The 26,445-nt window shown below is 41.7% G+C and overlaps 1 protein-coding gene across 1 annotated transcript in view; it reads left to right on the plus strand.

The window, feature by feature from the left end:
• Positions 1-26,445, plus strand: part of BMPER (BMP binding endothelial regulator) — a 429,657-nt gene that overhangs the window by 298,793 nt on the left and 104,419 nt on the right. The window lies entirely within an intron of this gene.

Below are 26,445 nucleotides of genomic sequence, written 5' to 3' on the forward strand. Positions count from 1 at the left end.
GACTATAATCTCCATTCAGCAAATGTCCCGAAGTAGCCATATATCTAGTAGAGATGTGCTTTTAACATGGGAAATGTAAATAATAGCCATCAGGTACCAGCTAGCTTTGAACATGTGACCTCCAGGTTGGAAGGCAGCAGCCTTCCACAAAGAAACAGTCTACTTGTTGAGAGATTGTTTTAGCCAGCCCATACCTAGCTGTGTCTTGTATTTCTGGTGCTCTTAATTCCTGATTGTCTCTATTTTCAGTAATTCTTGTGTGCTCTTTTGTGCTGGATGCACTTCTTAGTGGTACAATGACATTAAGACTTGCTCGAATAATTCTAGTTCTTGTTTTCTAGTCTAGTATTCAAGCCTCAGGAGTCCCTGCTATGGACCACTGTTCCCTCTAAACTGAGTGGGAGTCTTTCAGCTGGACTACTGCCAGTGCCATCAAACTTCAGACCTGTAGACAGCTACCTTCCAGGAAGAGTTTACTTATTTATTCAAAAACTTCTATACCGCAGAGTCCAAACATTCTCAGCGGTTAACAAAATATACATATTATTAAAATCATAAAATAAACATTTGTTCTTACAAACACAAAAATTCAAACACAAAAAAACCATAAATGGATCTAAAATTATTAACAGACCCAGGGCTTCAGCCCAATTGCTCCTGTCCAATTATTTCTGCCAGCTTAATCCTGATCTTCTACCAATCCATAAGCTTGCATAAAAAAATAAGTTTTTAGCTCTCGTTTGGCCTGTTTTATTTCCTGAATTTTTTGAGCCTTAACAGTAGGGCATTCCACATTATAGGGCCCGCTACACAAAAAATGGTCAATCTATACTCATTCAGTTTTATAACTCAATGTGATGGCACATTTAGACACAACTGTTCCACAGATCTCAAAGGCCTTATAGGTATATATGCAATTTTACTGCCAATATTTTTGATACCTGACCAACTAAGATCTTACATAAGTACATAAGTATTGCCATACTGGGACAGACCAAAGGTCCATCAAGCTCAGCATTCTGTTTCCAACAGTGGCAAATCCAGGTTATAAGCACCTGGCAAGATCCCAAAATAGTCTAATACATTTTATGCTGCTTATCCTAGAAATATCAGAAACAGGTGGCTCAATTCTGTTTCATTCAACTACTATTTGAAAATGTTCTGAGAATTTCTAATTATGAATAACTTGGAAACTAGGGTGGAATGAATGACAGTCTCCTAATTACATGGAACAAATGAGTCAAAGTGGATTCCCTACTGTGAAGGCTAGCAGGTGACTCCAGGTCATCAGAAACGGGCTGAGCAAGTCCTGGTTTTGCTTATCTACATGTACAGACCTGAAGTTTTAATTTCTTTGAGAAGGTATTTGGTCAAACCATTATACATCAAGGACTAAGAACATGAGACTAGCCACACTGGGTCAGACCAATGGTCCATCTAGCCCAGTAACCAGTTTCCAATCCAGGTCACAAGTACCTAGGCAGAAACCCAAATAGTTGCAACATTCCATGCTACCAATCCCAGTGTAAGCAGTGGCTTCCTCATGTCTGTCTCAATAGCAGACTACGGACGTTTCCTCCAGGAACTTGTCCAAACCTTTCTGGAACCCAGATACGCTAACTGCTGTTACTATGTCCTATGACAAAGAGTTCTTAACTATTCTTTGAGTGAAAAAAAAGTATCCTCCTATTTAGTGTTCCTATGTAACTTCATTAAGCATACCCTAGTCTTTGTACTTTTTGAAAGATTAAAAAAAAACCCAGTTCACTTCTACTTGTTCTATACCACTCAGAATTTTGAAGATCTCAATCATATCTCCTTTCAGCCATCTCTTTTCCAAGCTGAAGAGCTCTAACCTCTTTAGCCTTTCCTCATATAAAAGGAGCTCCACCCCCTTTATCATTTTGGTTGCTCTTCTTTGAACCTTTTCTAATTCCGCTATACCTTTTTTGAGATTTGGCAACAAGAATTAAACGCGATATTCAAGGTGAGGTTGCACCATAGAGTGACATAGAGGCATTATTATTCTCAGTCTTATTTACCATCCCTTTCCTAATAATACCTAGCATCCTGTTTGCTGTTTTGGCCACCACTGCATACTGGGCAGAATATTTCAGTTTATTGTCTACAATGACACCCAGATCTTTTTCTTGGGTGCTGACCCCCAGGATGGACCCTAGCATCAGGTAACTATGATTTGGATTGTTTTTCCTAATGTGCAGCACTTTGCATTTGTCCGCATCAAATTTCATATGCCATTTTAATGCCCAGTCTCCTAATTTCCTAAGGTCTTCTTGCAATTTTTCATAATCCCCATGCGTTTTAACAACCTTGAATAGTTTTATGTCATCTGCAAATTTAATCATCTCACTTGTCACTCTGATTTCCATATCATTTATAAATATGTTAAATAGCACCAGTTCCAGTATAGATCCCTGTGGCACTCCACTATTCACCCTCCTCCATTGATAGGTGGCCATTTAACCCTACCCTCTATTTTCTGTCCGGTGACCAATTCCTAATCTACAACAGAACATTGCCTTTTTTCCCATGACTCTAATTTTCTCAGGAGTCTCTCATGAGGAACTTTATCAAAAGCTTTCTGAAAATCTAGATATACTACAACTTTCTTACCTTTATCAACATGTTTATTCATGCCTTCAAAGAAATGAAAGACTTCCCTTGGCTGATACCATGCTGACTCTTAAACCATGTTTATCTATGTGTTCTATAATTTTATTCTTTATAATAGTTTCCACTATTATACCTGGCACGGACATCAGGCTTACTGGTCGGTAATTTCCCGGATCGCCCCTGGAACCATTTTTAAAATCAGCATTACATTGGCCACCCTCCAATCTTCAGGTACTGTGGATGATTGTAATGACAGGTTACAGATTACTAACAGCAGATCAGCAATTTCATGCTTGAGCTCTTTCAGTACCCTTCGATGCATGTCCTTGTCCTCCCTGAGTGCCCCTTTTGCTCCTTCATGATCTAATGGTTCCAAGGATTCCCTCTCAGGCTTTCTGCTTCTGATGTACCTGAAAAAGTTGTTGTTGTGAGTTTTTGCCTCTGTGGCCAGTTTCTCTTCATATTCTCTTTAGCCTTCTTTATCAATGCTTTGTATCTAACTTGCCAGTTCTTATGTTACTTCTTATGTTCTTCCTTCGGGTCCTAGGTTTGGGACTAGATTCAGTAAAAAAAATATATGCATTGCGTGATATTCTATAAATGGTATCTGCACTAATCCATGCCTAACTTGAGTCACCTGCATAAATACTGGAACCTAAATTAAGTGCGAATCGGGTGTATTCTGTAAGAATGTACATAATTCATAGGTACAGTCTCGAACCGCCCCCTAAAAAGTATGCATCCTAGGATTTACATGCAGATCGTTATAGAATACGATCCATATGTAAATCCCAATTAAAGCCAATTAACACCAATAATTGGTTGTTAGCTGATTGGCTCATTAATCAATTAAGTTGTGCGTGCAAATTCAGCAATGTGCACACTTTAGTCACCATATATAGAATCTAGGGCAAATGAGGGAATGCCTTCATTAAATGAAGAACTTAATTTATGGCCCAAGCAGCTCATTTGAGAAAACTGTATTTCCTTTTTGATGGGACAGCAAAAATCCCTGGTAGGTAAAACTTGTTGCAAAATTCTGTACAGAGAATTCCTGCCACTTGCAGCATGCACTTTTCTGATTCTGTGGGTTTGGGGGAGGGAGGCAGGGAGAAGAGAATGGAATCTGGGGATGCATCTGAAGTAGATTTGGTGAATATATACAAATGCCTTAAACTTTTTAGAGGCAAAGTGATGGAAGTGAAAATGGATAGCAGACACAGAAAAGATGAGTCCTTATGAAACTGAATACCAGATTGTTCAATTTCCCTGTCATTGAAATGGAGACTTTTTTCTCCTTTTTAAGTGGTTTGTGATTAATGTACTGCTATATTTCCTTGACATTAAGAAAGAAAATGATTTATATCTTGGCAGAGATGACCAACAAAGACCTCAGTAATAAATCCACTTGAAAAAAGAAAAAAAAAAGCCCTAAAGACAGTTCACTTTTGGTACTTCAATACATCACTAGGACTGAATGAGTGAACACAATCAGTAGAGTCCCAAGCCAGAATCATACCCTGTGACACTCCCCCTAGTGTTTCTGCACTGCCCACTGCAGAGACACAATGGATGAGCAGTAATTTATGTACCCCTGTCTCCCCTGTGCCCTATGTGGGCACAGTGCATGCTCAGTGCATAAGTACATAAGTACATAAGTAAAGCCATACTGGGAAAAGACCAAGGGTCCATCGAGCCCAGCATCCTGTCCACAACAGCGGCCAATTCAGGCCAAGGGCACCTGGCAAGCTTCCCAAACGTACAAACATTCTATACATGTTATTCCTGGAATTGTGGATTTTTCCCAAGTCCATTTAGTAGCGGTTTATGGACTTGTCCTTTAGGAAACCGTCCAACCCCTTTTTAAACTCTGCTAAGCTAACCGCCTTCACCACTTTCTCCGGCAACGAATTCCAGAGTTTAATTACACGTTGGGTGAAGAAAAATTTTCTCCAATTTGTTTTAAATTTACTACACTGTAGTTTCATCGCATGCCCCCTAGTCCTAGTATTTTTGAAAAGCATGAACAGACGCTTCACATCCACCTGTTCCACTCCACTCATTATTTTATATACCTGTATCATGTCTCCCCTCAGCCGTCTCTTCTCCAAGCTGAATAGCCCTAGCCTCCTTAATCTTTCTTCATAGGGAAGTCGTCCCATCCCCATGCAGTGCTCAAGATGGCCGTGAACACCATGTACTATTTTTACTGTATAAGAAGAAAAGGGAAAACATTTGGACTACTAAAACAAGAAAAAAATGAAGATCTGGCCTCTTTGATCTCTCAGGAATATTTTTTCGTTATATATTGCTGACTTTCCTAATGCAGTAGAGCTCTTGTCCCTTGAGAAAGCAATGTGATGAGAACTGAAAAGCCAGTAGCCAACCCAACGTCTTCTGTACAACATGGAGTTCATTTAGCAGGGCTAACATGTTGATATTTAATTCTGCTAGAGGTTGACAGAGTTGAGGAGAACCTTGGGATACTCAGGATGGCAAAGGAAAATTAAAGCATTCTGTTGCAGGCTCCTTTGGAGATTCTACTCCAGGAAAAAAGATGCCTCCTACTGGCTATATAACTTAATAATACAAAGAAAACTGTGCATTAATTACAATTATAGAAACCATATCCCCAGAAACCACAGAGTGATGCATTTAAAAAGAAAGAAAACATTATAGAAATTTTGGCTTTTTCCACATTTTCTTGTTTTTTTTTTATGCCTTTTGATTTTATTGCAAGAAAAAGTTTAGAATGAAATAATAAAACATGTTAAAAAGAAACTTATTATTATTATTATTTATTGCATTTGTATCCCACCTTATCCCACCTATTTGCAGGCTCAAAGTGGCTTACAAAGTTTTGTTATACACAGTTAATCCTGGATGTCAGGTACAATTATTGTTGTGCAGAGATTATTTAGGAGAAGAAGTAGAGAGAAGAAGGAAGGAATTTAGTAGGAATATTAAACGATGGGTTTTCTTAGACGATGGGTTTTCCGAGGTGGGTTAGTACAGTTCTGGGTTTTCATTATAAGCTTTGTTGAAGAAATACGTCTTGAGGGATTTGCGAAAGATAGTTGTTTCGTTGATTGTCTTCAGGTCTCTAGATAGTGCGTTCCATAACTTCGTGCTCATGTAGGAGAAGGTGGTATCATGCATCGTCTTGTATTTTAGTCCTTTGCAGTTGGGGAAGTGCAGGTCAAGAAATTTGCGGTATTAAAATGTGTGTGAATGAATTAATATTTTTTTACAAAATTGACTCACTGTTCACATATATATAAGCCAAAACCTCCAAACCCAAAGTGGATAATATGACTGATAGAAAACACTTGTTCAAACAATTTAATAAAAGGAAATGGAAAAGGCCTCAGAAGTCCGTGTTAACAGAGCACCCTAATGGACCAGTCTGTGGAGTGCTCTGTTGATACTCAAGAGCTCATTCGGAGACGTACCCACTGGACCTCAATCTATCATTGGCCATAAAACTTTATTCTTAATTTTACCAATGACTTAAAAATATTTCTCAAAACTCTAGCACATGAATGTATGTATAGAAATTTCATATGCAACATAAGGGAATGGCCCAAGGAAAACGGGAAAAGTGGTCTACCATTACTAAAATGTACATAAACCCCCTTTTACTTTTATCCAGAGACCATATAATGTCCACTCCCACTCGACAAGGGTTCTTCTAACATGGTTAGAGACACTAAAGGCAGGTTTCGGGACACCCTTTGACATTGGAGATAGGAGGAACAAAACTGCTGGACATCCTTGTAAACTCCTGGCCAAAAGAACCGATTCTGGATATGAGATAGAGTATTGGAGGAGGAGGAAGAGGAGGAGGAGGAATAGTAATATTGAACTGGGCTCAATTCCCTCTTCAGCTCCCTGTGACCCCAGGCAAGTCACCCAACCCTCCATTGCCCCAGGTATCAATAGGTACCAGTATATACCATGCAAACCACTTTGAATGTAGTTGCAAAAACCACAGAAAGGCAGTATATCAAGTCCCATTCCCTTTCTGTACTATTTAGCCCCTTCTGGCCAGCTAGAGGGGGCTAACTCCAGCACTGTGTGTCTAAAGATATTCTGAAATTCTTATCCTATAATGTGTACATGTTATTATAACATTTTGTAAGCCACATTGAGCCTGCATATCGGTGGGAAAATGTGGGATACAAGTGCAGCAAATAAATAAATAAATAAAGCCTTTAGAAATTACCAACTGAGATATTACCCCTCCTCGCTCCTTTTCTCCAGCTTCCCTGAAAAGCAATCCTTTCTGTAGCTTAAACCTAGGAAAGCCTCTCCCTTGCCCCTCCTCTATCCTCTCAAAGGCATATTTGAGGGTATTGTCTTGCCTTTGTTCCACTAAAAAAGTGGGAAATTTTCCTATCACTTCCTCGGGTGTCCAGGGCATCTGCTTATGTTGTTGTATGTCCCGCAAAGCTTCTGTCTTTTCTTTTCTTTCCTTTCTTCGCTCATCCCTCAATTTTCGGCTACTCCCAGGTTCCTCTATTACCCCATCAAAAGGGAATATCTCTCCGAGGCTTTGCTTATTCTGACCTCAGTCACCCTTTCTTTGGGCCTCAGCTCTTGTGTTAACCGAAACTACTTTGGCCCCTAAAGCTTTACTTAATTCCCTCCATCCTCAGCCCAACACTACTTCATAAGGGGTTTGCCCCACTATGGCCACCTCTATATTATTAGGATGACCCCCGCCATTCTAATTTGATTCTTTGTAGGGGATATGAGGTAGCTGCCCCATGGATGCATTTTGCCACTATTCCTCCCTGATATCAGCTTTTGCCCTCCCTTAATCTCCTTTTTATTTTGCTCAATAGCTTTTTGGATATAAGGGATTGATTGACACCTGAATTTAGTAAGACCATACAAGGATTCCCCTCTATGTAGACTTCCTCCACATAAGGGCATAACCTCCCTTTCTCCCCCCTCTCTCACCTAGGAGGCAGTTCCTTTGCAGGCAATTTCTTTGAATATGTCCCTTTTCTCTACACTTAAAACAGGCCCAACCCCTGCTTCTTCCTCCCAGGTTCCTTGGGACAATTAGACCTACTTCCAGCTTCTCTTAACTCAGGGTGAATTGCATTTAGATACTGTTCCAGGACTATTTCTGATATTATCTGCTGGACAGTTTTCTCTTGAGGTTCTAACCACATTCACTAAGTCCTAGAAACATTGTACTAAGGTATTTAGAAGCTCCTTAGGGAGTAAACACGCTGCCCTAAAGCCCGCCTATAATAATCCCTGGTCAACCCCAGCCTATCCTTGATGATTGTTTTTATAGTCCGATAGCTCTGGGCCTGCTCGCTACTCAGGGTTCTATAGGCATTCAGAGGTTCTCCAGTAAGACAGGGCCTAATTTATAGGTCCATTGACTTTCTAACCAGCCCGCTGATTGAGCTACCCTTTCAAAAGTTATCAGAAAAGCTTCAGGATCATCAGTCTCTGTCATTTTGCTTAAAAACACAGTTCAACCTCCAACAGGCCCTACCAGATTTCCTGTGGCTTCAGCTCTGCAGGAATTTTATCTGGACTTCAGAGTCTTTCTGTCTTAATTCTGCCTTAAAATGGCGCTCTAGCAACTCCAACAAAGGACGTTGTTGCATCTGGATGTCTTTGATGAAGGAATTTCTGATTGTTCTCCTGTAACCGTTGTATTATCTCGATCATCCACCTTTGAGGCTTGACTGGGTCCATCCTGACAAGTATGGAACAACCCACCAAGTGTCGTACTTTTCTCTCAGTACACTGCTTGTTCTGGTCTTTAGCTGCCTTCTTCTCCCCCAAGCCTGGAACATGCTTGTAGGCCGGGTGAGACTCCTCCCGGGTCCTCTGCTCCTTGAACTCCCTCTGGCCTGTGGCTGGTTTACAAACAAATGACCCCTTCTCCAGCAACAACCAGTCCAACTCCCCAAATCACTCCTTGCATGCGGCTCTTCAGGCCCCACTCCTGGTACCAACTTGTGACATTTTCCCCTTTTTTAAACAGGGAGTGACATCCTGAGCTCCTCTTGGGGTAACTCGTTCCCTACTAGAGCAAGAGCAAGACTCTTCTAAGCTCCACTTCCTTTCATACAGAAGGTAAGCCAATAGCACTCACTCCTTTCCAATAGGAGATACTATAGAGCCAGAACTTATCCAAAGAAAATAAATCCACAAAAGTATTCACATTCAAATGTTTTCTTTCCATTTCCAAGTCAGTCTTCAAGTCTCCCCTTTAATGTCTCTTATTATCTCAGTCCATCGCTGCTTGATAAGAAAAAGAAAAATATTCATTAACTTTATCAAAGCCTTCAGAAAGCTTTATGCAAATCAGTTCAGCAATGCCTGTAAGGAGCTTTATACAAATCATTTCATTCAGTTCCTAACCACTGATTTAACCAAAATGTTTCCTTTCTTTGTTTTGGTTGATCCTAACACAATCTTTTTAACATAGTATTTCAGAGTTGGAGAGTTCCCAGCTGCTCTAGTCTTGAATAGTACCCCCCCCCCCCCTCCTTTCCCTCATAAGAAGGAGACAAATCAAAACGTCCAACATTTGCAGCAAAATTCTCTTCAGTTCCTAGTATCACAAATTAGTAGAGTTTGAGATCCTTCACTATAAGCCTAGGGTTCAAACTTTTGGCAGACCCAAACCCTCATTAATCATAATGAAGCAACCTGAACTTCATTATGCACCCCTCCCCAACTCTGCCAGCCAAGAGGTAAAATTTATCTGGCCTTGATTTTACTCACAAGGCTTTGGCTGAGGCTCTGCTTAGCCCTACTTTAGATGTTGTTAGGAACATCAGATTTCCTTCTTCTCCTCTGGTTCTTGGGATCCAGGTACATCCTCCTCATAGCTCATAGTTTCCTCTTTGGCTTCCTCAGGTCCTGGGTATTCCTCCACCTCTATGACTTGGCTCATCTCCGCCTCACTTTCCCCTTCTGGGTCAACTAGAGGTTTTAAATAATCATGTATTTTCCCATTTGGAATCCTCTCCTCTCCTTAGTGGAACTGAATCCTAGAACCCTCTACTGGGAAAACCATTAGTAACGTTGGTTTTTCTCCGGTTATCTGTTCTCTCTGCTGAAATAAGAGGGAAAGATGGTGAGGCTAGCAGGGTTCCCCTTTTGCTCCTGTTTCCCTCTTACAGGTACCTTGCTTGATGTTAAAGATAAATTACATTTTACTAACAATAGTTCTGCAAGTTCATTTTTCAATTCTATCAGTACTCTGGGATGAATACCATGCGGTCCAGGCGATTTGCTACTCTTCAGTTTGTCAAATTGTGCTGTTATATCTTCCAGGTTTATAGAGATTTCATTTAGTTTCTTTGACATATCAGCTTTCAATACCATTTTTGTCACCGGTCTCTCTCCCAAAGCTTCCTCAGTGAAGACCAAAGGAAAGAATTCGTTTAATCTCTCCACTATGTCTTTGTCTTCCCTGAGTGCCACTTTTACCCCTTCTGTCACCTAGCAGTCTAACTGATTCTTTTGCCGGCTTCTTGCTTTTAATATCCCTAAAAACGTTTTTACTATGTGTTTTTGCCTCCAGTGCAATCTTTTTTTCAAACTCACTCTTTGCCTTTCTTATCAGCACTTTGCATTTGACTTGCCATTCCTTATGCTGTTTCTTACTATTTTTGGTCGGATTCTTCTTCCATTTTCTGAAGGATTTTCTTTTAGCTCTAATAGCTTCCTTCACCTCACTTTTTAACCATGCCAGCTATCACTTGGCCTTCCTTCCTTCCTTCCTTCTTTTTTAATATATAGAATATAACTGGCCTGGGCTTCCAGGATTGTATTTTTGAACAGCATCCATGCCTGATGTAAATTTTTGACCTTTGCAGCTGCTCCTCTAAGTTTTTTTTCACCGTTCTCATTTTATCGTAGTCTTCGTTTTGAAAGTTAAATACTAATGTATTGGATTTCCTGTGTTTACTTACTCCAGAGCTTATATCAAATCTGATCATATTATGATTACTGTTATCAAGCGGCTCCAGCATCATTACCTACTGCACCAGTTCATGCGCTCCACTAAGAACTAGGTCTAGAATTTTTTTCTCCTCTTGTTGGCTCCTGTACCATCCAACTGCTCGATAAAGCAGTCCTTGATTTCGTCAAGGAATTTTACCTTGCTAGCATGCCCTGATGTTACATTTACCCAGTCAATATCGAGGTAATATGTTGTTGCAAACCACAGCTCATCCCCACGGTTTAGCCATTTACATGTGTAACTAACACTACTTGCATAAAACCCACACAATGACCTTCTTTAAAATACAAACTCTCAAATCTTGGACTGTTGGGAAAGTAGGCATTGTCTAAGGAAGGTATCTTAGCAGCTTTGGAAGCTTGCTTTAACAAAATATTATCACTACCAGCTTTATTTTTTATTTTCGGCTAACTACGCCATGGAACTCCCAGTACATTAGATATATATCCTGGATGGAGACATGCTGCTTTGAAACCATCCGCTTTTCTGTTTCTTTTGGAATTGCTTGCCCAGATTTGCTCTCTTCCTCTCCTGCAAATAAAGCTGTCTTCTAATAGCAAGATGTTAATTCCAGAGGATGGATTAGGTATCAGATTCCCTTCACCCCCTGTGGTTGCTTACATCAGTTTATTTTCAGATAGAGCTTTCACTGTGCTCCTGAGCACTAATCTCACTCTATCTACATCAGCGACACCTTCTCACTTTCACTTTATTGCTATTTTAGTGCATGTTAAGGACAATCTTGTTTTTCAAGAAGCAAACTTAGCAAGTAAGTTTAAAAAATATTCATTTTTTCCATACCATAAAAGGATACGTAGGCAGTGTGTTCCATATCTGATCCTGATGCTATACCCTTGGTTGAACGTACCAGACGAGCATCGGGATTTACCTATCCTGGCAGCTTTCTCGGCCAGGAACTCATGCCAACAACCTGACAATATCCAGCTGCATTGCCTTGATTACTGATATTTGTTTTTCAAGGTTCCCAAGAACCTGTGAGGTGTAAAAGCTTAGAGTTCACCAGCTCTTCAGAGCTGTGCTTAATTCCAAGTGGTGGTGCATGCTTTTAATTATAAAGCAACATGAGGCAAGCAGGCACAGTGCGGCATGAGAACTTCTTTCCCTCATGAGCTCTCAATTGATATAATCCAGCAAATCTCTGTAATAACAGAACAGGATGGCCTCTTTTTTAAAAATTGAGGTTTGAGGACAGGAATGGAGATTGCCGGAAAGCTGTATACCGACCATGTTCGAGCAAATGTCAGACTCTGATAGAGTAACTTTTTAACAAGGTACCCAGGTGCCTATTTTTACTGATTTTATAAAGATGCACACCCTTGGATTCTATAAAGGTCACGCAAAATTGGGTGAAAATCCCAGATTGGGGGGGTGGGGGTGGGGCATGATATACTACCTTTCTGTGGTTACAATCAAAGCAGTTTACATATTATAGCCAGTTACTTATTGTATACCTGGGTTAATGGGGGGTTAAGTGACTTGCCCAGAGTCACAAGAAGGTGCAGTGGGGATCAAACCCAATTCCCCAGGTTCTCAGGCCACTACACTAACCACTAGGCTACTCCTCCCATGCAGAAACCAATTAGTTAATTTGGTGCCTACAATCAATTATTGGAGTTAATTGACACTCGGCATGAATTATGAGTTACACAGCATTTGCCCTTTGACCTATTCTATAACATATGTGTCTTAATTCCATAGCGCGCAACTCAAAAAGGGGTATGACCATGGGAAGAGCATGGGCGGGTCAGCAGTGTTCCCAGAAGTTAGGCGCCATGTTATAGAATACTTGGATTTTTGTGCCCAACTTCCATTTATTTATTTTATTTATTTATTAAAACTTTCTAGACCGCTATAACTGCCTCAAGCAGTGCAAAGCAGTGTACATACTAAAATTAAAAGAAAAGAAAAAATTCCATTTCAAGACAGGAAAGTGTATTGTTCAAACCAAAGGAAAAGAGGGCAAAGTAGGGAAGGGTAAAATAGGAAAGGGAAAGACCACTAATGCAACCCAGAAGAGTGTGTCAATCTGATTCACCAAAAGCCAATTTAAAGAGCCATGTTTTTAACAAGGACTTAAAAGTTTTGAAAGATGTCTTGGACCGAAGAGAAGAGGGAAGATTGTTCCAAGTGTCGGGAGCGAGAAAATAGAAAGCGCTGTGTCTAGTGGAATTACAGAAAGCTTGCTTGGGGCCAGGGAGAACCAGACGATGGTCATTCAAGGAGCGGAGTACGGGAGGGGGGGATATGGTATGGTTAAGCGTGCTAAATAATCCGGAAACCCCAGGTGGAAAGCATGAAAAGTCAGTGTAGCTATTTTAAATTGAATTCTGTATGCAGCCGGTAGCCAATGGTGTTGTTTCAAAAGTGGTCTGAGCAGCATGCGTGGCATAAAAGCCTAATTGCAGTATTTTGCAAAGACTGCAGGTTTTTTTTAATGATGACTGTGGGAGACCAGCATATACTATGTTACAGTAATCAAGTCTGGAACTGAAAAATGAAAGTAGAAATGTATGAAAATCTTTGTGACTGAAAATGTATTGAACCATTCGAAGTTGGCGAAAGAGAAAGAAAGAAGTTTTTGCTAAATGTGCAATCTGAGGTTTGGAAGAAAGAGCAGAGTGCCAAATAGTGCCTAGTACCTGAAATTAGTGACAAGTGATTTTTGAACTTATTAGGGTAAGATCAGAAGACGGAGGAATAATAGTCCCTGACAACCAACAAGCTATAGTCTTATCAGGGTTAAGGATTAAATGGTGGTCTTTCAACCAGAGGGCAACTGTGTCTAAACAGATCTGAAGAGAACTGATCATGGGAGAGGATGGAGAATAGGTGGGAAAGATTAGAACGATGTCATCAGCATAATAATATGCTGAGATTTCCAGTGACTGAATGAGTGTGGCAAATGGACTGAGCAACAGGTTAAACAGAATATGGGAAAAAATTGAACCTTGTGGAACACCACAGTGCAACCCTTTAACTTGAAGATGCTATTATCACTTGAAAAGAATGTTGAGATAGAAAAGATTGAAACCAATTTAGTACCACACTGGAAATACCAAAAGATGAAAGGTGAGAGAGCAACAGGGCGTGACCGACAAGGTTGAAAGCTGCACTAAGATCAAATGAGACAGATAATACATCAGCTGGGCGAGAGGTTTCAGCTCTAAGCGCTATTCCATAAAGGTTATTTAGGCGGAAGCTGTCGATCCAAGATGGCGCCTTAGAGGGAGGATGTGACTGCACTAGCTCCTTTCCCTTTCCCTGCGATGCCAATTAAGAAAATTAAGAGGAAAGGGAGGTTGAGTACTACCTTGGCCATGTCTTTACCTACCCCTTCCGTGCTTTCCTCAACAATGGATGCTTGTATGGTCAAGATTCTATCTACAAGGTATAGCTCACTGGTGGTGGCTAGAGGCACCCCCCCAGAGCACAGTGCTTTGCTGACCTTAGAGAAGCGGGTTCCACCAACCAATCCTGCAAAGGTGAGGGAAGCTGGGTCTGCGATTAGCCAGGAACAGGAGAAGGATTCTACTTCCTGCCCGAGTGTGGCGGGTGAGGTGCAGTGTTTCTGACCCCAGAATCTGCATCGGGACCATAAATGCAGGAAAAAGATGGGGAGAGTTCTTCCACCTTGAGAAAGTCTCTAGCTGAAGCTGCAGGCCAAGGTTTGCCACAGGGCTCTGTCACTACTATCAAGGAGTTTAATCCGGTAAAACCAGACAATCTGAATCTGAATGAATTGTGGTCATTAATAGTGTCCCTGGGCCAGAATCTGTCGCAGCATCTAATGCAGATTACTACCCATTTTAGTAAATTAGATTCTACATTGGAAGACCATGAAACTTGTAAGGTGATTGTAAATAATAAACTTGAGAAGTTGGAATCAGGTTTTTGTAGGATGGACTCTTTATGCTCAGGGGTTGCTAGAGATAACTCAAATTTGCTGATTAAATGTGAGAGCTTGGAAAATACAATCAGGTGCAGGAATTTGTGCTTGATAACTTTCCCTTAAAAAACGGGTGTTGCACCATTGGATATGTTGAAGCGATATATATTGGAACATTTACAAGTTCCTGTTCAATCTATACCACCTGTGGCAAGGATTTTTTTTTATCTTCCACCATTTAAGAAGAGAACTGAAAATGGCCAAGATGTTTTGTCACCAATTTCTCAGGATAGTCCAGAATTAACAGGATTTTTGGAATCTTCTAGAGAAGAACTTGTTACACCTTCAACACAGGTAGTAACTCTTGCACTGGACCCAGACTTGGCTCCTGAAATTGTATTTCAGACATAAGAATGCTCCCTTTCTTTCCTTAAATGTTAGAATGTTTCCTGATGTAGCTAAAGCCACTCAATGCCAAAAGGAAGTAGTTTTTGCTCCTTCATCCATGGGTGGAGAGTATGGGAGCTTTCTTCCTACTTAACTTTCCATGTAAATGTATGATAAAATATCAAGAGAAGGCTTATATTTTCTTTGAACCATCTCAATTAACTTTATTTTTGAGTAACAAGATGGTGGAGGCAGGCAATGCAGTTCAACCTGAACCTGGTAGCACGGTTTGATGGCTTGATAACCCGTAGAATAGAGTTTACATATTCTCTCTTTAAGGATTAGTTTTTAAGGATTGTATTTACTAAAGCTATTTCATCTCTTGGGATCCTCCTCTTGAGGACTTGGGATAGATTGAGGAGTTTCTTTCTTCGTTGTACTTACTTCCTAGTTCTTGTGTTGTATCCTCATGATTGCTTTCTTATAAGGAATTATTCTTGTTTTGCATATTTGTTTAGTGCTAAGCACAGATCTTAATGGTGCATAATTTTGAGTAGCAAGCAAAGTTAATCTGTTGGAAGCATAGGAGCCAACTTTTCAAAATTATTGGGGGTGCAAAGCCCAATGGAAATAACCCCTCCCTGGACACATACAAGGAATTTTCTCAATATTGAGGGTCCTCAAGCAACCACAGCACCCATAGAGTCGGCTCCAATGGTTGGAAGGCAAATATGTTACTAAACTAACTACAAACTATTGCTTTGCCTAAATGTACATGGGGAAAAGGGCACCACATAATGAAATAGAATAACTATTAAAGAAATGAGCCTCAACTGCCCTGAGCTGACAACAAGTCTAAAACTTGTACACAAACATACAGCTCAGGCTTCTGTCACAGGCTATGAGCAGTAGATTGCAAAAACATCAGTGGAAACAACTCTCAATACTAGAGAGAAAAAACTATTAATGAAAAAAGCTAATACTCTGGTCATCTGTCAAAAACAATTCAAAAAACCATGATGCTCTTTTAACCGTGTCCTCCCCAAAATTGTGACATTCAAAAATGTAACATTCAATATGCACAGCTCCATAAAATATCCAAGGGAACTCTTAATAGCTTATCTAGCGATGTTCATGACACTGTAATCCCACATGATTTTCAAAACCTCTTCCAACAAAACAAGGGCCCCCTTGTTTCGCAATCCACAATTTGCTTCAATTTGGTCAGAGCCTGTGATAGAAGCCCGTAGTTGAGCTATGTGTTTGTGTACAACTTTTAGACTTGTTGCCAGCTCCGGGCAGTTGAGGCTCATTTGTTTAATAGTTCAAAAATCGTACTAACACCGGTATCTTGGTCAGATCACTACCTTCTTCAATTCTATTTATTAATACCACAGTTATTATATAATGCTGAACCAGCTCAAATTAAAACCAGGAGTCTAAATAAAATCGATTTGATATCTTTACCTTCTTTAGCAGATAAGTTCCCACTAAATTTTGATACTCTCCCAATAGATGACCAAATCAAAATATGGAACCAAGTTCTTTCAGCAGCCCTTGACGATATTGCACCGGAAAAAATAATTAATAAAACAACGAAATGTTTCCAACCTTGGTACCATCCAGGATTAAAATTATGTAAACGACAGGTACGTAGAGCTGAACGCCAATGGCGTAAGCATAAGACTGCAGAATTAAAAGAAAAGTGCAAACAGTGTAATAAATATTATTTATCACAATTAAAGGACGCTAAAACTGCATACTTCTCAAAAGAGATAAAAGAAGCAGCCAGTTCACAGAAAAAACTGTTTCACATTATGAAACGTTTGACAACAACAACTAAGGAAAAGAGAGAATCGCCTGCTATTGACTCTGAAACTCTAGCAAAGTTCTTTAGCTCTAAAATCGAGAAATTAAGAGCCCTCTTCCCAAGGGTACCAGGGCTAAGTCATACTGACAATTCCCCAAGTTCACAACTATTTGTACCTTGGAAGGATTTTGAAATTCCGTCTGCCGAATCATTATATACCTTGGTTGCAGGTTTATCGCCCAGTTATAGTTCGTTGGATCCTATACCTTCTGCATGGTTGAAAAAACATACGCTAGAAGTCCAACAGTTTATGTACTCAATTGTCATGTTGAGCCTTTCTGATGGGATAGTCCCCACTATTTTGAAAGAAGCGCTAGTAAAACCTAGTCTAAAGAAATCTTCATTGGACCCCTTATTACCTGCTAACTATAGACCAGTCTCTAACCTTCCTTTTCTATCCAAAGTTATAGAGACAGTAGTGTTTAGACAGTTGCAAACTTATGTAGATTCAAAAAATTTGTTACATCCCAGACAATCTGGTTTTAGGAAGGGTCACAGTACAGAGACTATTCTGACTTCACTGTTAAGTGAAATCCATGCTAAATTAGAGCTCGGTTATATTGCCCTGGTTGTTTCATTAGATTTGTCTGCGGCCTTTGACCTAATTAATCATAACTTACTTCTTGATAGATTGAGTGAGATTGGTATTTCAGGGACAACTATGAAATGGTTTATATCTTTTCTCACGGATCGTTCATTTAAAGTAGTTCAGCAGCAATCTTGTTCTACATCATACAACCTATCATGTGGAGTTCCTCAGGGCTCAGTTTTATCTCCACTATTGTTCAACCTATACATCAGTCCCGTGGCACTCCTCATTCAAACAATGGGTATCAGTTTTTATTCATATGCAGATGATTTTCTGCTTATCCATTATGTTAGACCATCGAACATAGATCTTACACCCATTCAAATATGCTTGGATAAAGTAGCAGACTGGTTGACAACACATCAGCTGGTACTGAACACGGATAAGACTATAACATCTTGGATAGTAGGGCAAGGCACATATCCCCCTGTGGTACCTATGCTATTTGGTCAGAATATCCCAACAGTTAAGTCCTTTAGATATCTTGGGGTCATTATTGATTCCGCATTGACCTTTGAGGAACAAGTATCTGATGTAGTGAAAAAATCTTTTTTTTCATCTGAGGCGGCTTCGGTCAGTTAGAAATTCAGTTAGTAAGGACTCTCTCAAAACACTGACATCTGCATATATTACTTCACGTTTAGACTACTGTAACATTGTATATGCTGGGATTACTCAAGCAAACTTAAAGCGATTACAAAGAATTCAAAATACAGCAGCACGTATGATCTGCAGGGCCCGGAGGGATGATAGAGTAACACCTTTATTGCATCGTCTGCACTGGCTCCCGGTCGAAGCAAGAGTAAAGTTTAAGGCTCTTGTTCTGACCCACAAAGCCTTTTACACATTAAATCCTAGCTACTTGTCGAATTTAACAATTCCCTACACCGCTATGCGAACTCTTAGATCCCTAACAGATAACAGGTTAGTTATTCCTCCTCTTGCTAAGGCTAGATGGGAATCTACACGGAGATCGGCTTTTTTCTATTTGTCACCCTCCCTTTGGAATAGCCTTCCAAAGGAGATCAGATTAGAGAAATCTTATCTCCATTACCGAAAACTTTTGAAAGCCTTTCTCTTTATAAGCTACGTAGAACAGAACTTAGCATAATGAGATAAGGTCAAAAAGAAAAGGAAAAAGGGGTAGCTTAACTGTATATTAGATTTTTAATTTGTACTGATTTTATTATGTAGTTAATTCTGGTTGCTGTGCTTTCCTGTCATGAATGGAATTCCTATGTTTGTTTATTTGTATACACTAATTGTTTTTATACATATGTAAACCGTTCTGTTTTGCAGCTGCAATAAGACACGGTATATAAATTAACATAAATAAAATAAAAATAAAATAAAGATTTTTGATCTATTGGTCAGTGATGAGGTTGGTGTTGTAGTTCCTCCAGTGTAAATAGATCAAAAATCTTTCTAAGCTTCAAAGCTACTTTGGAAAATCAGTATCATATATTCATATTTATTTTAATTTTTTAACTCATTTAAAATTGAATAATACTCATCTGAAAAATGTATACTGGAAAGAATGTTGGCTTGGAGACACCCTGACATGTCCCTTCAAAAAAAAAAAAAAAAATAGTGCAATTAGCATGCTATGATTTGGAAGTTACTGCAGGATGCCTGAGCACGTCCCACAGTACATCAGTGGGGGGTGGGGAAGAGGACAAAAGGGAGATACCTTGACTGTAGGGGAAAGAGAAGAGAAAAGGGAGATGCTGGACAGGGAGTGGGAGGACAAGTAGAGTAAAAAGAGATGCTGGATCCAAGGGGAAGAGAAAAGGGAGATACTGGATGGGGAGGGGAGGGCTTGTGAACTGGAAGGGGGGCAGTTTACTTGTTTGCCTGTGAACCACTGAAGGGTTAATCCTGCTCTGGCCATTGAGCCATACAATTGCTGAATTAGAACTCCTTAAGATGTCTGACCTTGTCACCTTAGGCCAAGGGTTCTCAATCCAATCTTTGGGATACATCCAAGCAGTCAGGTTTTCAGGGAAATCAACATTGAATATGCCTAAAAGAGATTTGCCTATATTGAGAGCAGAACATACACATTTATCTCACGTGCATTTCTTGTAATGGGGCAAGAATGATAGAGGATCACTCCTACCTGTCTGCTAGAAATAGGGAAAAACTTGGTAGGTGCCAGGTTTTTCTGGAGCCATATGGTAACCCTAGGGGGGTGGACCTATGGCAAGACTTTTTTGAATCATGGCCCCTTTATGACGTTCCCAGTAAGCCTCAAGCGACACATTAGCAAATTGATGCTCCAAAAGCAGAAAGATAAAGCCATGGTTCATCAAACTCTCTTTATGTAGCATGAGTAATGCTGCTTGTGAAGTTAAACATATTTGGGGGGGGGGGGGGGGGTGAATTCTGTATAGGTTGCCCAAAGTTAGGTGCTCAATTTTGAATTCGTATCTTGCAAAGTAATTGATTAGATTGGTGATAACAATCAATAACTGGTGCTAAAAAGCACTTAATTGGATGTTAATAGGAGTTACATGAGGATCTGCCCTACACCCTATTCTATAACATGCGCGCATAATTTTCATAGTGCGTAACTCCATAGGGGGTGTGTCCATGGGAGAGGCATTAGTTGTGCACCAGCCTTTGGTAGTTGTAAATGCTCTTGCCCAAAGATAGGTGTGAAATGCATGGTAAGCTAGTAGTCTGTAGCAGGGGCATAGCTATGTGGGGCCACGGGGGCATGGGCCCCCGTAGATTTGGCCCTGCCCCCCCACCGCCAACCCCTTTGACCCCCCCTCCCGCCGCCAACCCTCCCCTGCCGCTGCCGCCATCAGATACCTTTGCTGGCGGGGGTCCCCAACCCCCGCCAGCCAAGGTCCTCTTCTCCGGCGTGGCTGCGTTGCTGATCTGCAAGGGCTGGCTTCTGTTTCTGTGAGTCTGACGTCCTGTACATTGTACATGCAGGATGTCAGACTCACAGAAACAGAAGCCTGCCTTTGCAGATCAGCAGCACGGCTGCGTCGGAGAAGAGGACCTCGGCTGTAAGGGGTTGGGGATCCCCTCCAGCAAAAGTACCCGACGGCGGCGGCAGGGGAGGGTTGGCCACAGCGGGAAGAGGGGGTCGAGAGGGTTGGCACCGGAGGGGGGGTCAAAGGTGGTGGTGGCAGCAGGAGGGGTGAAAAATGGTGGGCGGGCGGGGGGGTGTAAAATGGCGGCGGGGGGGGATCAGCGGCACTAGGGGGGGTTAAAATGTGCCCCATCACCTCGTGCTCTGGACCCCCCTCCCGCCGAAGTCTGGCTACGCCCCTGGTCTGTAGAGGTTGTTTAATGAGAAACGGCCTTTATAGAATACTAGCTTAGTGCGGATCATCCCGGTGTCTAACTTTGGATGGCTTATACACAATTTGCAAGCATTTGCAGGTGAGGAGCCCCATTTTACATAGAATATAGAGACTGGAAACAAGACGTCTAGGTTGAGACACGCTAAGTTCAGTTGGTGTTTTAGAAAGGGTTCTACCAACGTACAGCCTTTTCAAAAATACCTGCAGTAGTGCTCCTGCATTTCCAGCATGAGCAGCCATTATACAAATATACATGTGGGAAAAATCAGCAAAGGAAACTCTACATCGTACATGTGTAATTGGTATTTTGGTACTTACACATATAATGAAGCAAACCAGAGGGGAACAGCAGCACAAACCAAATGTAGAGCAAAACAGTGAAGTAGACGTCAAACGGAACAATGAGCCAAACAAGGAAGGAAGCAGAATTTATTGAAGGACTCAACATGGCTCGTGTTTCGGCAAATGCCTGTGTCAATAACACTATGTGAGTAATGAAACTGAACTGGAAAGTGGCTCTGTCACAAGCCGAAGCCAGAGAGTTGGATAGTGTGCAAAAGCTCGACTACTGAGGATGCAGGCTGACAAATATTTCAGTATGTCGGGAGCTGCCCAAAATTGAAGTGATTATATTAAAATTTCTCACAAAATGTAATTGACGACACTACATAGGAAGCACTGCATTATTGTGACCCCTGACATATCAGGTCCTTCATTGAATGCTGTATTTTGGGGGGGAGGGCCCAGAGTTAACATGGAGGGGGGCACTAGGCATATAGTGAGTAGTGCTTGATATATTCCTAAATAATGCCTTACAGTTTACTTGATGACTGATTTCTAAGTAAACAGTCTGTTCTACATCAACATAAACCTCATACACACTTATGGAGCTTTGGAAGTTCACTGACATTTTAAAATAAAGTCATATTATCCCATAACTTAAACATTTCCATTATAGTAGACTTGAGTCTGATCAACATGTCAAAATACATCACAGTATCCTGGAAAATTACCACAATGGCACATATCCTTCAACTTTGCTTTATAACAAATATAAATGCCTTATTCCCCAGGAACTCAACATGCAAAAAAAGTTCTGATTTTTGTGTAATCTCTGTAAAAATATAAACCCTCTCCTGTCCCAAGCATATTGTGAAGTACTGTACTGGCAATACAAAACCTACAAAAATCACTCAGGACCTATACAGCTAATCTAATTCACTGCAACGCCACTAGCTCACACACACTTCCAGCCGCTAGTGCAGCTGTGTAAACAGGGGGTTAATCCTACATTAAAAATAAAATTATTTTCTACCTTTGTTGTCTGGTTTCTGCTTTGTTCTATCTTTTTGTAACTCTTTCCAATGATCTCCTGTCCATCTATGATTTTCTGTACTCTCCTCCTGTCTTCTTTACCTTCTCCACTACATCCAGCTCCAACATTGATTTGTTCCTTTCAGCTTTCTTCTATTTATTTCTGCTGCTCTACCCATTCAGATTTCATTCATTTTTATTATCCAGTCTTCGCTCTCCCTCTTTTTAGGGTGTCCACCTACAGTTTTCCATCTTTTCCCTTCACTCCCAGCCCCCCATTCCCATTTCTCTTATTCCCCTGTTTTTCACTAACTCTTTCCTCTCTCCCCACTGCCAACTAAGCTCTCCTTACCTCCCACCTCCTGATAGATTCCAGACTCATCCCACCTCCCCACCCCCACCCCCACCATTCAGCATTTTCTCTCTCTCTACTCCTGCCATCTAGCATTGCCCCTGTCTGTCTCTGTTCCTGGCATTCAGCATTGCCCCTGTCTCTCTCCCCAGACCAGCATTACTACTGTTTATCTCTGTCTCCTTCCTATGCATTCTTTCTCTCTCCATTCCACCCAGCATTGCCTTTCTTTTTCTCCCCTCCCATCTCTTTTTCTCTCTCCCACCATCTAACATTGCCCCATCTCTCTCTCTCCCCCTCCTCTCTTATACAGTATACACCCCTCTCTCTCTCTCTCTCTCTCTCTCTCTCCCCCCTCCCATCCAGCATTTATTGTCTCTTTCCTATCCCTCATTCAGTATTGCCTCTGTCTCTCTCTCCATCCCATCTCTTGCACCAGTCCACCTCTTTCTCTCTCTCTCTCTCTCTCTCTCTCTCTCACCCCAATCAAGTATTGCCCCTATTTCGAGTCTCTCTCTCTCTCTCTCTCTCTCTCTCTCTCTCTCTCTCTCCAAACCAACATTCCTTCCCTCATTTATTTCTCATTTACCTCTCTCACCCCTCTGTCTCTCTCCTACCCATCCACCACCATGGAGCATCTTTCCTTTCTTTTGGTGCCTCCAACATTCTACGGGACCGTGGCTCTACATACTGCTACTTTCTCTGGTGGCTCCACCCCCTCAAATATCAACCTCCTTGGTCCTCTCTCTCTCTCAGAGAGGGGTGGAGCTGCCAGAGGAAGTAGTGCACACAGAGCCACAGACCCGCGCGTCTTTAACTTTCCTGTTAGGAACCTTGAAAAGAAAGCAAAAGTTTCTGCAGAGCTCCTCCCAGCCCAGCCCCTCCACTTAATTGATGTGAGCAGACCACCACCAGGGCTTAAGGCTCAGCAAGGAACAGCAGGGGTTAAAGCCAGTATGTGTGAAAATACTGGCATTCACCATCAGTGCCTACATAGAGCTACACTGAACCCTTCACAGCCGGGAGGGGTGTCAAAGCTCCTATTACATTAAAGCTAGGAGGCAACACACGCGTGGTCACATAGCAGAAGCAGCCTCATGGTTCAACTGCATCTCAGGGCTTCTCAATATTTTAGAAAGCTAGAGTCTGAGTGGAACTTTATTGCACCTCCTGTCTCTGAATGTGCACTTGGCAGGACGGTAACCACAGGCATACTCACTCACTCACTTTAGTACCACTGCCCGACGGAAGAGGCACCAAAAGAAAGGAAAGATGCTGCACTGTGGAGGGTGGGTAGGGGAGAGAGAGGGTGTGAAGAAACTTGTGGTTGTAGCCTCTTATACGGGGCACCTATACAGCCTGGTATCTCTCTTCCTTCCCTACCCTGCAGTCTGGCATCTCTTCCCATCCTCTGCCAGCCCCCTCTGTAATCCTCTGCCATTTAGCAGCGATGACGTCGGCGATCAAAGCAGCCTTCCCTCCAGCCAACCCCAGAAGAGTTTCCTCAGTGGAGCCCTGCCTGTGCGGGAACAGGAAGTTACACAGAGGGAAAGCTTCCAGGGCTGGCAGGAGGAGAGGCTGCTTTGATCTCCATTGCTGCTAGAAGTCAGAGGATTGCAGCGCTGGGAGCGGGCACAGGAAGATTTCAGACACCTGACCGCGAAAGGGAAGGGAGAGAAGTACCAGAGTGCACGTGGAGGGGGATTGAGTGCCGACCAAGCAACTAGCAATACCTGAGGTGTGGTTGCGAGGGGCCTGAGCAGGTAATGGGGGAGTCTGGGCCCCTGAGGCCCCACGTAACTATGCCTCTACTACTTACACATGCATATCAGCTATTTTGTAAAGTTATACATAAGAATGCTGTTGCTTAATGTGAGGGGGTATGCAGAATACTGCCCCTCACCCTTAAGAACAGTCCCTCAGATAGCCTTAGCCACTTTAAACCCATTAATCCTGCCCAGGTAGGACATGAGATTGGAGAGGTGGAGCCGAAGGTACAGGAAAGAGGAAGTATAAAAGGTAGGGCTAAACTGGGAAGGAGGTCCACCAGGGAAGGAAGAGTTGAAGTCCCACCATGTGCCTCTACAACTTATGTCTAGCGACCATGACTTGGCTGAGGTAAGTTACTTTTGATTTGAGACTTGTAAGCTTTGCCCTGAGGTCTTGCTAGAGCCAGACCTGGAACTCAGAGAGAGAAAGAGATTTTTCAGGCTGTGTTTGAGCCCTGTCAGCCACAGGCCGAGGTTAAGACTGTATTTGTTGAACTAAAGAGACTTTTCACCCCTGCGTTCCTGGCCCTGTGATGTAACAGACCTCATGTTTTCTATTAATAAAGTACTTATTTTCATTTTTACATCTTTGTCCAGATGTTATTGTGCATGGCCACTCTTAACCCTCACTTACAGTATCACTCTTAAACACAGAATCTGCAGTCTGTGTAGTTTCAATTTGAAGGGGGTGTTAAGGAAGATTCTTTCCTTAATCTCTCCTGTACATGAATGGCCAGGAACCCACCTTTTTAAAAACCTATACGTCCCAGAGAGCAGCTACAAAACCTTTCATGGAAATAATAGATAAGATACGTGTATTGCTTATATGAAATGGGGGAATACACATGTAGATTTTTGATCCACTCAGGCCAAGCCCAAACTAATCTCTCAACATGCCCCCTTGCAATTTATACTTATTGTGGACATCCACATATAAATCAAGCCCTTTTTAAAATTGCCATTTACCCATGGATGTTATTTCCACACATAGTAACATAGTAAATGACGACAGATAAAGACCTGTGTGGTCCATCCAGTCTGCCCAACAAGATAAACTCATTTTACATGGTATGTGATACTCACATATGTATACACGAGTTTGATTTGTCCTTGCCTTTCTCAGGGCACAGACCGTAGAAGTCTGCCCAGTACTGTTCTTGTACTAATTTCTGAAACTAACATGGAAGCCCCTTAAAATTTACACTCCAGCCCATCCCTATCAATTCAGTCATGAGCAGGGCATAGACCATAGAAGTCTGCCCAGTTCCCGTTTTGTTTCCTAATTACCAGCATCGCCACCCAATCTCCGCTAAGACGTAAATGCCAAAATTTTCACATGGAAATTGGAAATAAGGCTTCTAAAATAACCCCTTGTGCATATCATTTCCCTCATGTTGTGTGGTAAACTAACATTCATTAAAGGAGAATAATGCACATTTTTGGTATTTATCACATGCTACTTGGCCAAAACTATGTGTAATTCCCTTAACACCACGGCATTTGAAGTACTGCAAGGCAGCCGTTCTGAAGCAGACTCTGACATAGGCAGGAGTGAGTGGGCATCACTTCTGCCCATTTAGCACTGGATCCACCAAGGTAGGCCCAGGGAAAAAGGGAGAGAGGCCTGGGCCTATCTAGCTCTATCTTTGGAGGTTGGGCAGAGGAGGGATAGGGGCGCAGCCAGGGCCCCTACCCAGAAGGTAATCAGGCACTGACTGATATTCAGACCGGTGCCTGGTTTCCTTCCCAGCATAAAGTTAGGACAGCCTTTTTTTCTGTCCTATCTTTATGTGGTTTCCTAGCTAGTAAGCAGGTTGCTACTAGCTGGCTAGGTGGCTGCCCTGCCCAAACTTCTCCCCCAGCCCTCCTCTAACTTCGCTGGTTAGGGATTGGCCATTAAGAGGCAATATTCAGTGGCACTGTTCCGTTAAGTGCTACTAAATATTGCTGCTTAGCACTCAGGACAAGCAATTTAAACTGTCACAAGCCTCTCTTGGCCATTTAAATCACTATGAATATCTACTCCCCACAGTATTCAAGCAGTACTTGAACTTTTAAAAATAGAGAAATTTAGGTAACAGTTCATAGAGGTTCAATCATTGTTTTTTGGAAAGCAGAAGCAGGGATACTGTTGACTAATAAACTGGCAAGAGAAATACTAAATACAAAAAAAGGGAGGTTTATGCAGTTAGTGTGTGTGCTTTTCTTTTTCCCTAGTGACGCCACATTTTCAGAGCATATTAGTGGAGACCAAGATTTATCTGGATACATTTATTCCACAAAAATGTATATACA

Source organism: Microcaecilia unicolor, chromosome 1, assembly GCF_901765095.1.
Source record: "Microcaecilia unicolor chromosome 1, aMicUni1.1, whole genome shotgun sequence".
Classification (NCBI taxonomy): Eukaryota; Metazoa; Chordata; class Amphibia; order Gymnophiona; family Siphonopidae; genus Microcaecilia; species Microcaecilia unicolor.